The following is a 13037-nucleotide window of genomic DNA, read 5'->3' as shown; positions in this document are numbered from 1 at the left end:
TCCATGATCAAATTTATTTCAATATTCTAGCACTGGGCCTAGTGCTTAGCGTATATATGAAAAATAAACAATAAATGGATGGGTATCGTCAAGTTAGCTAATCACTTTAGGATTATTTTCCCTTTAGTCTGTCCCCAAAAACTTTTCAGACCCATTCTGGAACTTTGCACCAACATCTGACCTATGCAGCCAGTACTGAGAAGTCTGATAATATAGGCATTAGACAGGATCTGAATTTCTTCCTCTTTGTCTAACAACTTTGGACACATGCTTTAACTTCTCAATGCCGTAGTTTTTCATTTTTCAATGGGGACAGCAATACTCATTAACATTGAACTTTACAACAATAATAATAATAGCTCATATTATTGAATGCACACTGTGAGTCAGATAATGTTCTGAACTTTTTCACATGTTTTAAATAATTTAATTCTCACAACCACCATATGGGGTATTACTGTTATTTTCATCTTACACGTAAGTGAGACAGAGAGATTAAGTAATTTACCCGAGGATACATAGGTAATAAGTGATGAACCTAGGCATTCAAGGTTCAGAGTTCTTACCTACCATATATTTATGGGTATTTGAAACACAGAGTTTATTCTTGTATTGTTATTTATTATTATATTATTTTCCATAGAAACAACCATAAACCTACTTTTGCCCCACCCTGAATAAATAATTTTGAGTTCAACATATGCATTCAAAATGGTTTGCCAGAGATAGCTTTTTTAAAACAGATCTGACCATGCTCTCCAACTAGCCACTACTACCCTAGATGAAAATGTGTTAATGGTTCTATGTCATTCTTGGAATCAAGGCAAAATCCCTCACTGTGACCTCTAAGCCCCCCATCCCCTTCTCAGACTCTCTCAGGTCACCCTCCCTGTTATTCTCTCTGCTCCAGCTGCTCCGGGCTCCCTCTGCCCCTTCACACTCCCCAGGCTTCTCTCCTGCCGCAGGACCTGAGTCCATGCTGCTCCTGCTATCTAGACTGTTCTCCCCCATCACCTTTCCTCCTCTTCAACTCATAACTTCTGCTCATCCTTCACTTCCTCAGGGAAGCAGGGAAGGCCTCCCCCATCAACCCAGACTAGCTCAGATTCTCCCATTAGAGGAACAAGGAGCACCTCAAAATATTCATGTGTTTTGTTTGTGTGATTATTTTGCAGCATTTAGATGGCAAGTTCCAGGATATTAAGGACACTGCTTGCTTTTGCTAATCACTATATCACCATGCCTACTTTAGAGCCTTGGACTAGTAGGGGCCTGTTTAATACTTTTGGAACACTAATAATGAATGATTGAATGATCAATAAGCACCCTGACCTAGACTGTAGCCCCAGGCCTTATCCTTGGCCCCAAAGGGAGAATGCCAAAGTTTGTCTATATGTGCCCAATGAAGCTGATTTCTACAGCCAAGTATATCACATTCATTCACTCATTCAACAAAGATTCAGTCCCTAGTGTGTATTTGGTACTGTTCTAGCAGCTGAGGTTTTAGAGGTGGACAAAAAGTCTTTGTTTTCATGCAACTTACATTCAGGTGGAGAGGGGTGGTATGTGATGAACCGATGAGCGTGTGGAATAACGTCAGGTGGGAGAAAACCCAAACAGAGGCAGCAGAACGGAGCTACACTCCAACTCCTGAGGGCCAGCACGTGACAGCTGCACATCTTCGCAGCTGCGCCTCGCTCTGTTTGAGGTCCTGCTGGATGCCTGTACTCAGAGGCAATGGAGCCGGAAGTGAGTCTGCTTAAGAGGCCACTTGTGCCCACTCACCAGCCCTAGGACGGGTCAGGCAGGCCCATGCTGCCGTGCTCACTTAGGACGCCTCTCGGTGGATGCACTTCTGGCCCCTGGATCACTGTTTTCAAAACTGAAGCACATTGACTCCAACCATCTCCTCCTCCGCCCCCCTGTGCCAGCCTATGGATGACGTGTGTGGAATGACCTGGACAAGACCAATCCGGAGATTAAGAAAAATCCCCAGAAACCTTGAGGCCAAGAGGGCATGAAGGAGGCTGCACTGGGCACTGCAGGGCATCTACACCCAGCCCTCTAGAGATGACCCAGCTCGGTGGTTCTCACACTTGAGCGAGTGGGAGCATCACCTAGAGCACGTGTTGGAACAAAGGGCTGGGCCCAGAGCCAGAGCTTCTCATCAGCAGGCTGCTCTCCAGCCCCACCTGTAGCCGCTCCCTTTTTCACATTCTCACACCTATGTACACACCCCTCAGATCACACTTTGGAAGTGCAAGTGCAACTGGACCACGATCCCTGTCTGCAGAGGCCCTTCCCACCTTCTTCATGGGGTTGACTTCTGCTCTTAGGAGTCTGAGCTCACGTATCTTCAGAAAGGTCTCCCTGACCACCGTCTCCCCAGCCAGCATTCCGGGTAGCATCAGTCATTCCCTCCCAGGCTCCTTCAGCGCGTTTTGAGAGGCTTGTTAGCATGTGGTTGGGAGGCCTGGCTCCAGATGTCCAAAACCAGGCCTGACCTCTAAAGGTTCTGTGGCAATGAGCAAGTGCGGGGACTTGTAAATGTCAGTGCCACACCCCAAAATACTGAGGGTGGGATGGCCAGTGTGCCTCCTCCCACTCCTGGATCCTTGCTCTCCTGCCTCCCGCAGGCCATGGTGGCATGATGAACACATTCTCTGTGTGGTATTGAAGACTGACGTGAATCAAATGGCACAAAACAGCTTATTTGATCCCTAGATTCTGCAAGAAAGAGACATATTAAGTTTTCAGTTGCAGTTTCTTTGGCACACTCTGACTGGTTTCCTGAAGACTGAATGACAAAGCTGATTGCTCCTTCACAGAGAGGAGGCAGAACAGGAAAATAGGATGCACAATTTGTTAAGGAGCCGGCTTTTGATATGTGACTTAGCCTCAGGGAGCTGCAAACTAGGGGGCCTATTGGGATTCTGCTTCTGGGAGCTTCGTGCCTTCATTTTGCTCGTTTCAATTGAGTATTTCAGCCCACTCTGCCTCTATTGATCTGCTTCAGTCTGACATTCCTAATCTGAGTAGCACTAATTGACTCAGAAGGATGCCTGCAAGGTAGATGCTCTGCAGGGATGGCGCACTTAGGGGACCGTTTATAGTGGTCCTGGCTGGCACGGCTTTGGAGACTGGTAGGCATGGATCACTCTCTGCATGACCCTGGACAATCCTGGGCCACTCTGAGCCTCAGTTTCCCTTTCTGTAAAATGAGAGTATGTTTGTGACTTCCTAAGGTCATTGCAAGGATGAAAAAGATCAGATGTGGTGTCACAGGAAAGCAGAAAATTTTGACAATAAGGCACTGCATTCTTGCAAAAGAAATTGTATTGCTCCAAAGAAAATGTATAAGCACTGAAATGCCAGGTAGCACTGGTGGCTCTGTGAGCAACACAGTGCTGGTGACATCTGTTGTCAAATTTCAGTTATTCACTGCTTCCCGCAGGTCATTACAAAGCCAGCCCTTGTACCTGCAGTCTGCAGTCTAAATTGAGAAAATAACATATGAACACGATGTCTGGAAAATGACTTTGTATTTCAGCACTTAGATTAGAAGGCAGGTTCAATTCTCTGGCTTTCGCTGTTGGTGTTTTTATCCATGATAACAAATAAACATGCAGAGGCAGAACTGATCAACCATTTCATTGCGCTTAAGGAACGAGGAGATGGATGGTTTTCCTGAGCCAGTGCGTCACTGCATTTAATTTGATGATGTTGTTTAGAAACTCTGTGCTGTTTTCCAGGCCAACACGTATCAAGCATTTATGAGAAGAAAACCAAAAGATAAACGACCAATTCCCCCTAAAGTGGGAAATTATCGTGCTGGTTGGTTATAAACTTAAGCTCCATTCCCAGGGGAGGAGGGGCTCTTGATTCGAAAACAATAAGGAAAGAAAGCCTGTTGTGCTCAGGTGCTGAGCAAGGAGTCAGAACCCTGGAGTGGAGACCTGTGTCTGCTGCCCAGGTTGCATGACCTTGGGCAGGCTGTCCCCTGGCCTGGGCATATTTCCTCGTCCTCATATGGACAACAGTCATTCCTGGGCTGCGGGAGTCCACGGAAGGAGGCCTGCCAGAACTGGTACGTTATTCCTCAGGTTGCATTTAATCTTTACAAGACCCAGTGAGGTCTGTGACTTGCCCAAGGTCACAAAACTAAGAAGAAGAGAAGCCAGGATTAGAACTCTAGTCTGTATGCTGTCACTATGAGCTGTAAAGAAACAAAACAAAAATTATTGTAAATATGCTGTCAGGACCACCATAAGAAAAAATAGAAAAATATTCATTCATTAACAAATATTTATTATATAGGATGAGCAGGGCACTGTTCTGGGCATCTGATAGTGGTGGCATATGAGCACAGTGGTGGAGATGCACTATCAGCAAGTAAATAATTTGAGACAGAAATAGTTGCCATGAAGAAAATAGAATGTGGGTTTTCAGTGATAGGAGAGTTCACAAATTTATACTGAGGCTGGGAAAGACATCCCTGAAGAAGTGACAGCAGTAGACACAGAGGGCTATGAGAGAGGTCAAGGTACAGGGATCAGAAAAAGCAAAAAGCCTGGGAAGGGGCTGTGTGTGGCAGGTTGAGGTTCAGGAGGAGGTAGAGCAGCTGGAATTTTGTGAGAAAGAGCAGAGGTGGGGGCAGGGCCCAGCTGTGAGGCTTAGTAGGGCAGAGGGAGGAGACCAGATTTTCTGATTAAGTGAGATGGGAAGTGAGAGGAGAGAGTTCATTATTTAATTCATGCAAACATTTAAATTTCATTGATTTATTGTTGAACACGTAACATGGTCATCCCATTCAAAATTCAGAAGTACCAAAAGGTAAACTATCTTCCTCTCTCCATCCCCCACCTGCCCAGATGCTTTCCCTGAAAGCCATTTCCTTGCTAGTTTCTTGCATGTGCTGATAGAGATGTTCCATCATACACACTCACACACACTCTCTCTCCCCTCCACTTCTTCTTTTACAAATGGTAGCATAACATTCACACTTCGCTCTTTTCACTTGGTGTCCCAGAGACCATTTGTCTCAGTACTGGTAGTGTTGTGGACCAAGAGCGAGAACCAGACGGTCGGAGACAACCAAATTAGAATTTAAAGAGCCTTTATTAGCTGGCCAGCGACTACTCACTCGCACTCCACACAGGGATTCAAGTGAGTAGCCCCGAGCCTCAGTACAAAGCTGCTCATATAGTATAAACCCATATCCTGGGTTGCTAGCTGGGGTAGTAGCACAACACAACCGTTGTGAAGCAGGGGTGGGGCTAAGGGTATCTAGGCTTGGCTAATGCGTGCAACCGCGAAGTTAACATTCTGTACCTGCTTGGGGGCAACTGTCACCTTGGGGGTTTTTGCAAAAATTTTCTACTCTAGTTCAAGCTCCAGCACATTCCCCACTGGTTTTATTTGGGGATTCAAATCCCTGAGTCCTGGGTGTTTAAAGGGCGATATTGCGACCTTAGGACTAAAACTTTTCTAGCCCTTATGGAATGAAGCCCCTGTACAATTCCTCTTCTTAGACTTAAGATTATTTTATAGAGGACAATGGGCGAAGGTCTCATGCTTTTCTAGCTGCTTCAAGCTGAACATGGTCGTCGTCCTACCTACCCTTGGGTTTAGGAATTTCTAATAAGAGTGGGGGTGGAGGGGAGGGTGGCCTTCCCACATAGGGAAGGATCTTGCAGAGTCCAGGTCAGTTAGCTGTCCCGAGTAGTAGCATGCTCGGTTTCCAAGGACTGGCGCTGCTGGACAAGCTGGCATTCTTGTCATATTCTGGAGGCAACAGATTTGGCAACAGGGTTAAAAGGCATAATTTAACCTACAATGACTATATGACAAAAGGCAGGGATTCATTTTTCAATGTCCTATATTAGGAAAAGATATGGCTTCTTTGGAGGAAGGTGTGCAGGGCACGTCACACCTGTCCAAAACCCTTTTGCTCAGTATACTTAGCTTGGGCTGAGGGGAATATTTTAGGATTTCCCCCCTCTCAGACCTTTGGGCTTTTTTTCCCAAGCCATTAGGATAGAAAAGAGAGAAAACAGTTTCAAAGTGAAGCCTAAAGACTACCCTATACTTCACTAACCTAACCACTTAGTTTAGCCAAACTATTGAGTCTTAGTGGGCTTCTTAAGTGAAGCCTATATGCACGGACAATTACTCAGGTAATGAGATTATAGGCTTATGCCCTATGAAAACAGAAAGAACACACATGTTAATTTATATAACACAATTTACAAACCAGTCTCTAAATTTAAGAGACTGTCTTAATTGGAAGACATTTAGTTGCAAGGTACTTGACATTTTTTTTTCTGTAAATTAAGTATTTTTGATAATGTCACAGACCTGGTTTAACTTTTAAATGAAAACAAACTTTACATGAAAGTAAACTTTATAGACAGCTGCACTAGTTTATAGTCTACTATTGAGCATTGTGATTTTCCTTGAGTCATGATTTTTCTCCCTAAGATTACCCTCCTTGTTATTAAAGGGATTGTATTAAGTCTAGTTTTAATTTAGCCTGTTTATTTGCATAAACACAACAAGAGCAGAGGTTAATTACATATGATTTTTAAGTTTACTTTGCTGGAACTTACTTAAGGAACCTTCATGTTGACTTTTAGTTTGCCTGTCAGGGCACAGAAGTTGAGCCACACACCTGCCATTCAGCCTTGCCTGTAAACACCTCCTTTTCCAACTCCTTTGGATTTTCCATTGGGCCTTAAGGTTTCTTCTAGCCATCTACTAGGGAAGCAACCTTCGTTCCTTCCCTAGAAAGATTGCCATGAACCACACAACTAACCAAGGTGCCAGGCTTTTTCCTCCTTGGCTTTCATTAGCCTTGAAAGTCAACTTTTATTCCTTAGGGCTTTCTGGTAACAACTAGAGCCTAGGCATGCCTTTTTCAGGTATGACATTTCAGTCAAAGCCTCAGCTGACAAAACCATTATTAGCAACTGGTCTTATTAGTTTTATGCAAAGGAACCTTATGTCACTTCTTACTTCTTTAGAATGCTAAATACTGGAGGGTTCAGGTAGGGAGAAAAATACAAAGGCATGAAGGAAAATCCTTGTCTTTTAAAACTGCATTTTTATGCATTATACCTTCTGTTACTAAAACCATACAATTTTTTTTTAACTTTATAAACTTTTAACAAACCTTTTCGTTTATATGTCTTACACTTTTCTTGGTTCCTTTTTCATGTGAAGTTTTAAATTTCCCTGGGAAACCTTAATTTTTCCTTTCAGAGCATAAACAGAGCAATAATTCAAAACAAAGGCAGCTAGGCCCTCTCTTTCCAGTATGTCTACTGGCCTCCTAGAGTGACATGCCCTTGGCAGAGACATGTTCATTTGCCCAGGCTGGAGCACTCGGCAGCCCTGAATGACCCTTCTGGGGTCCTGAGTGGCAAAAGGAATTTTTGCCAACTGGTTTACAGACAACCTTTCCTAGGTCTTATTGGTCAAAAACAGATACAGAGAATTCTACAGCAGAACATAAGCAGCTGAGGTTTTCTTTTCCCAGGTTTAAAGCTTCCACAACTTTCCTTTTTATTATTACAACTTTTCACAGACCTTTTGCAACATTTATAAACTTTTTAAATGCCCTTTACTTCTTTAGATTTAACTACAACATGCTTTTAATTTTTGTTCTTTTCTACATGGTGAAGGACTATACTTAAACTTAGTATTTGGCAGCTAAAAGTTTCTAGATTTGCAGATATATGCTGCAGCTTTTTGAAGTTCCTGCTTCTTTTTCTTTTTTTTTCTAACTTATACCTTTGAGCTTTCCTGAGGAGTTTTTCAATTGTTCTATTTGGCCCATTTATTTACCTTTTGCAATTTCTTGCAAATATTTGGCCAGTTTCTGTTACAACGGTGACTCCTATCCTATAGCATTCTTTGGATTTAGACCAGAATACTTTCTTATTCGGTCCCTGAGCTTCTGTAGGAATGCTGATGGAGCTGTATCTTGAATGCCTTGGAGACATTCTGTGCTTGGGGAACGGACTCCTTGATTCCCCTGATGATGAGGCTTTTAAGGTTTCCTATTTGAGCCCTATTCTCTGGCCTGTTATTCTATTCGGGGTTTATACTGGGAAACTTTTGTTAGGCTGGGACAATTCCCTGACTGGGAGGATGTTTGCTTTTTTATATTTTTATAGCAGCCTACCTGATTATTTCTTTTCCTTTCCTATTGAAGAGGATGTTTAGAATGGGCATTAGTTTTATTCATGTGTAACACTTTTCCTTAAGATATAGGCATGGCCCTCCTGCTGAAGCAGCGAAGAGATTGAGGGCCCTTTAGTTACAGGTTTACAGGTGTTGTTGACTGGCAGCCAAGATGCCACTGCTGCCGCTTGTACCATTGTTTGAAGAAAAGCAGCCTGAGTTTTAAAAGTGGCACCTTTATTTTCCTCTCTCCGTGTTGGAGAGACAGACATTTTGCTGTTTCTGTAACCTGTAGCAAGGGGATTAGATGGCCGCCTGGCTAGCAAATTTAACATTGCCCCTCCTTGTAGCTTCAGCAGGGAGTATTCAGATGCAAATTGAATATTTTTTATGTTACTTGGGGTGGAAAGAAATGCTGGGGAAATTTTTAAGGGGCCTGATCCCTCTGTACTGTCTGTCCCCGGTGCCTCTGCCTGGTTGGCCATCGGCTGGCCAGGGCTACAAGGTGGCAGGAGACAGCACAGAGAGTTCTAGGCTTTTCTGTGTACTGCCCATATTGACAGCCTTGGTTTTTATGTTCCCCCACCCCCCTCCCGGCGCTTGCAGCTGCTTGGGAGACAGAAGCGTAGAGCTGGAGCCACTTTCTCATGGCACTGCTCCCTCCTGCCTTGCTACTCCCCTTAATCAACTTTCCCTTTTTGCTCGCTGCATTTTGGCTTCCTGAGCAACACCATTTTTACACTTATAATATTTAGATTTAAAGTACCCCCAGGGGGGGCTACCTGACCCTAAAAGCAGGCCACTCTGACTTACAGAATGTTTCTAGGGTGTCAGAGTTCATGAAAGGGTTTTGTCCCCTGGAACTTGGGGAAATTCCAGAGCACACAGTCAAGAACTGTGGGTGCAGGCTTGGGCTGGTGTCCCCTTATGTTGGGTAAGGTGATTGCTACAAACATGCACTTAATTTGGATTACAATCAGGGGCGGGAACACAAGGCATGGGAGCAATTCCCCCCTCACGGTGCAGACAAACACGGGCTGGGAGCTCCCAAAGGTGGCCAAACAAATGCCCACTTGGTCTCTCCTTTTGCGAGGCTAAAGCCCACTCAGACTCCGTAGACCGAAGTTCGTGGAGTCACAAAAAAAGGAGGAAATAATTTTTTTTAACCTTAACATTTACTTACACATTCACTTGGAGGTTAAACAATCCCACCCAAACCCCACCTAGGCCTCTGAGATTAGACGAACAGCATCAGCTACAGGCAGCACAACCCAGAACCAAACCAGAAGAGCTTTACTAAGTCTTAATGGCAGTGACCCAAGCCCACCGACTAAATGGGTTGCCACTCACCTGTCGCTGAGGCTGTCTGCTGTCCTTTGCTTACTCCAGACTGGGCCATCAGGGCTTCCAGCAGCTCCCGAGTGTCTCCTGAAGGCGCAGGGAATTGCTCCAAACTGAAGCTTGCGACCGCTGTCCTGCCGCACGTCAGCTAGACACATGGGACCGCACGAAGTCCCAAGGGCTCACTGAAGGCAGCATTGCTTTACAGAAACATTACGGTGGGTGAAGAAGATAGATTTTAACAAAGAAATCAAGTCAGTGGGGTTTTGGGAGAAGGAGGGGTTTTGGTTTGGGTTCACTGGCATCCCACAGAATGAAGCCTGCCTCCTAAATCCTAGAAGTTTTTAAGAAAACATTGCAAAGGCATACATGTAGCACATGAAGCAGTCTGACCTATTTTATATGAAACAGATAAGACGACACTTAAGACAGACCCGTTCTTGTACAAAACAGATAAGACGACACTTAAGACAGACAAATCTGTGGTCACCAGCCACCGTCGTGGTCCAGGACCGGGTCTCAGAGGTAATGCTGTGTCTGGCCCTCCCTTGAGACCCCCTTGGTACCCCCCTGTTCCAACCCAATTCCTTTCCTTGGAATTCAAGTCCTTACCGGTAAGAATCCGAACGGCTCTATGTAGTCAATCAGGATAGGGAGGGCGCCCGTCGGCCAGTGTCCTACTCGGGGCTAAGGAACGTCTCTCAGAGATCTCCCCCTGAGGTGGGTCTGGTGTCAGGCCCATCTCATGATCCGTGCCCAGCTAAGGCTGGGGATCTTGCTGGGGCCTCCAAATGTTGTGGACCAAGTGCGAGAACCAGACGGTCGGAGACAACCAAATTAGAATTTAAAGAGCCTTTATTAGCTGGCCAGCGACTACCCACTCGCACTCCACACAGGGATTCAAGTGAGTAGCCCCTAGCCTCAGTACAAAGCTGCTTATATAGCATAAACCTATATCCTGGGTTGCTAGCTGGGGTAGTAGCACAACACAACCGTTGTGAAGCAGGGGTGGGGCTAAGGGTATCTAGGCTTGGCTAATGCGTGCAACCCCAAAGCTAACATTCTGCACTTGTTTGGGGGCAACTGTCACCTTGGGGGTGTTTGCAAAAATTTTCTACTCTAGTTCAAGCTCCAGCACAGTAGAGTGTTCTCATAATCATTCCTTTTTGGTATGTCTGCATAATATTCCATTTGTAGGCATTAACCAATACTTATCTGACCAGTTCCTGTGGATAGTCATTTAGGTTATTTCACTTGAGGGCTTTAAGGGGAATAAACATTCTGATTTATATGTTAGGAAGCACCTCCTCAGAGAGCCACAGTGGAAGCAGCTGCCTAGCCCTGCCCAGGTAGGAAGGGCTGCCGCTGTCCAGGAGAGGGAAGATAATGGCTGGGGACAGGGCGGTGGCAGCAAGGGCAGGGCCTGAGAAGTGGGTGGATGTGGGGATTTTAGAAGATAGAAGCCACTAGTTGATGGCTTAAGTGTGGGGGTGGGGTGGGGGGGGGAGTGCAGTAAATAAAACAGGATCAAGGACAACTTTTGAGCTCTAACAGCGGGGATGGGGTGAGACTCCCTTACTCTCTCAACAGCACTTCATGTCTGACTTCTGCAAGCAGAGCAGGTGGCAAAAGCAGGAGACTGGCAGTAAAAAATGGATCCTCTGCCTGAGTCTCTTCCTTATATGGTAAAACCAAAACCCAAAACGTGTATTACACATACACTAATTGTAACATAACACTTGTTTGGAATTTTCCACTCTCCACGGCAGGATGGAATCAGTTCCACAGAATTTCCTCTGAGCTCACCAGCTGCTCTTTCTCAGCCTCCTTTGCTGGGCTTCCCCCACCTGCTGTCTGAACACCGCTGTTCCCTGGGGATGGACCCCAAGGCCCGCTGCCTCCCTGCCCATGCCATGCCCTGGAGAATCTCCTTCTGCCCTCTGGTTTTTACTGCATCTATATGCTGTCACAGTTTTCTATCTTCAGCTCTGACTCTTCCCTGAGTTCTCCCTGGATAGCCAACTCTTTCGTAGACATCTTACACTTAACATGTTCCAAACAGACATCCTGATCCTCTGCCCACAACCCTGCCTTCCCAGGTCTGCCACATATCAGTAACCAGCCACCCTATTCGCCGTCCACCCAGATGCACGTGGTACAATCCTAGGAGTCCTATTTGATCTCCCATCTTCTATTTAGCAAACCTCATTGGTTCTAACTAGAAGTATCATCCCAAGTCCATCCACTTCTCTTTATTCCTTCCATCCACAGCTCCCACCTCCATCATCTTTCATTGAATAATTCCACCAAAGTAGTTTCATATCTACCTCACTGCACCCACGCTTGTCTTCCTGCAGCTATTCTCCACGTGTTAGCCCCATGGGGCTTTCCAAAGGTACGTCAGCTCATGCCACTTTCCATCGTAGTTCAAATAGTATTTAAGTAAAATCAAATTCTTTCCCATGGCTCCTGACGCTGTCCCACCCTCATTGACATCTCTCTCCCAGGCTCTCTGTGCTCCAGCCACAGTGGCCGCCTCCTTTTTCCTGGACACCCAGGGTGTTTGCACTCACTGTCCCTCTGCCTGGAACACTCAGGTAGTCCTTGCTTGAAAGTCTCCTCCTCACTCGATCTAAAGCCCCATCACCCCCATCCCATGCTGTCTATGGCTGTGGGAGCGGGACCACTTAACAGTTTACCCACTCCAGAAGAATACTGTGTGAAATTCTCAAGCACCTGGCACCATAGTTCCCATTTGTCCCCTTGATGTTTTAGTGCTGCTGAGGGATTAGTGCTCTGCACAGCTGCTCAGATAACCCTCCCTTTGGTCTGGTTCCGTCTGTCAAAAAAGTGCAATAATTGTCAGCCAGCAGTACTGTGCTTCCTTCACCAACCCTACCACAGAGCTTCAGTAAAGATTGCTCTGTTGACTCATTAACTTTTTCTAGTTCAATGCCATTATAATCATTTGTGTACTTTGGCTTACAAGTTCTGCGAATTTCATTTTGATAAAAAAAATTTGCTCCAAAACATACACAATCACTTTGGTAATGTGCAATTTTCATTTCTCCACTTGGTAACAGAGCTAAGCATTTAGCTTAAGCTCCTTTAAGGAAACTCCACCTTCAGCAGAAGTAGTTAAGAACCTAAAAACCAATTATTTTGATGTATTCTGAAAGGATAGTTATTAAATTCTTGTATTAAATTCAAATTTTAAAAAACAGACTTGTGGAAGAACTAGACAGAATTAAACTTTAAATACCTATATTTCAAAGACTGCCACGTATCACACTGTTGAACAGTCACCCCAGACACAATTTCCCCTGAGCCATTCAAGATCACCACTTCATTTCAGTACAGCGACTTCAAATGCTTAACCAATGGCTTAGAAAGGTCTAGGAGCTTCAGAAAGCCAATGTGAAGCTTTCTGAAAGATCATCAAAGTCAATCTTCCTCCTATCTCAACTAAGAAACCCAATATCTGGTAAAGTTGGCGCCTCCTTTCTCAGAAC

General features: G+C 45.0%; 1 long non-coding RNA gene across 2 annotated transcripts; it reads right to left on the bottom strand.

Moving 5' to 3' along the window:
* Nucleotides 1–621: 621 nt before the first annotated feature.
* LOC150003336 (uncharacterized) lies at nucleotides 622–10561 on the bottom strand. 2 transcript variants are annotated; one of them, XR_016512658.1, is made up of 3 exons: nucleotides 10138–10561; nucleotides 9535–9725; nucleotides 622–2727 (listed from the first exon to the last, which is right to left on the bottom strand). It is a non-coding gene; the product is annotated as an uncharacterized LOC150003336 (long non-coding RNA). The 2 variants fall into 2 exon arrangements; XR_016512659.1 differs by lacking the exon at nucleotides 622–2727 and adding an exon at nucleotides 3866–4216.
* Between the last annotated feature and the right edge of the window lie 2476 nt (nucleotides 10562–13037).

This window comes from Furipterus horrens, unplaced genomic scaffold (genome assembly GCF_987537825.1).
Source record: "Furipterus horrens unplaced genomic scaffold, mFurHor1.1.pri manual_scaffold_8, whole genome shotgun sequence".
NCBI lineage: Eukaryota > Metazoa > Chordata > Mammalia > Chiroptera > Furipteridae > Furipterus > Furipterus horrens.
This window is presented reverse-complemented; position numbering and strand designations above follow the sequence as displayed.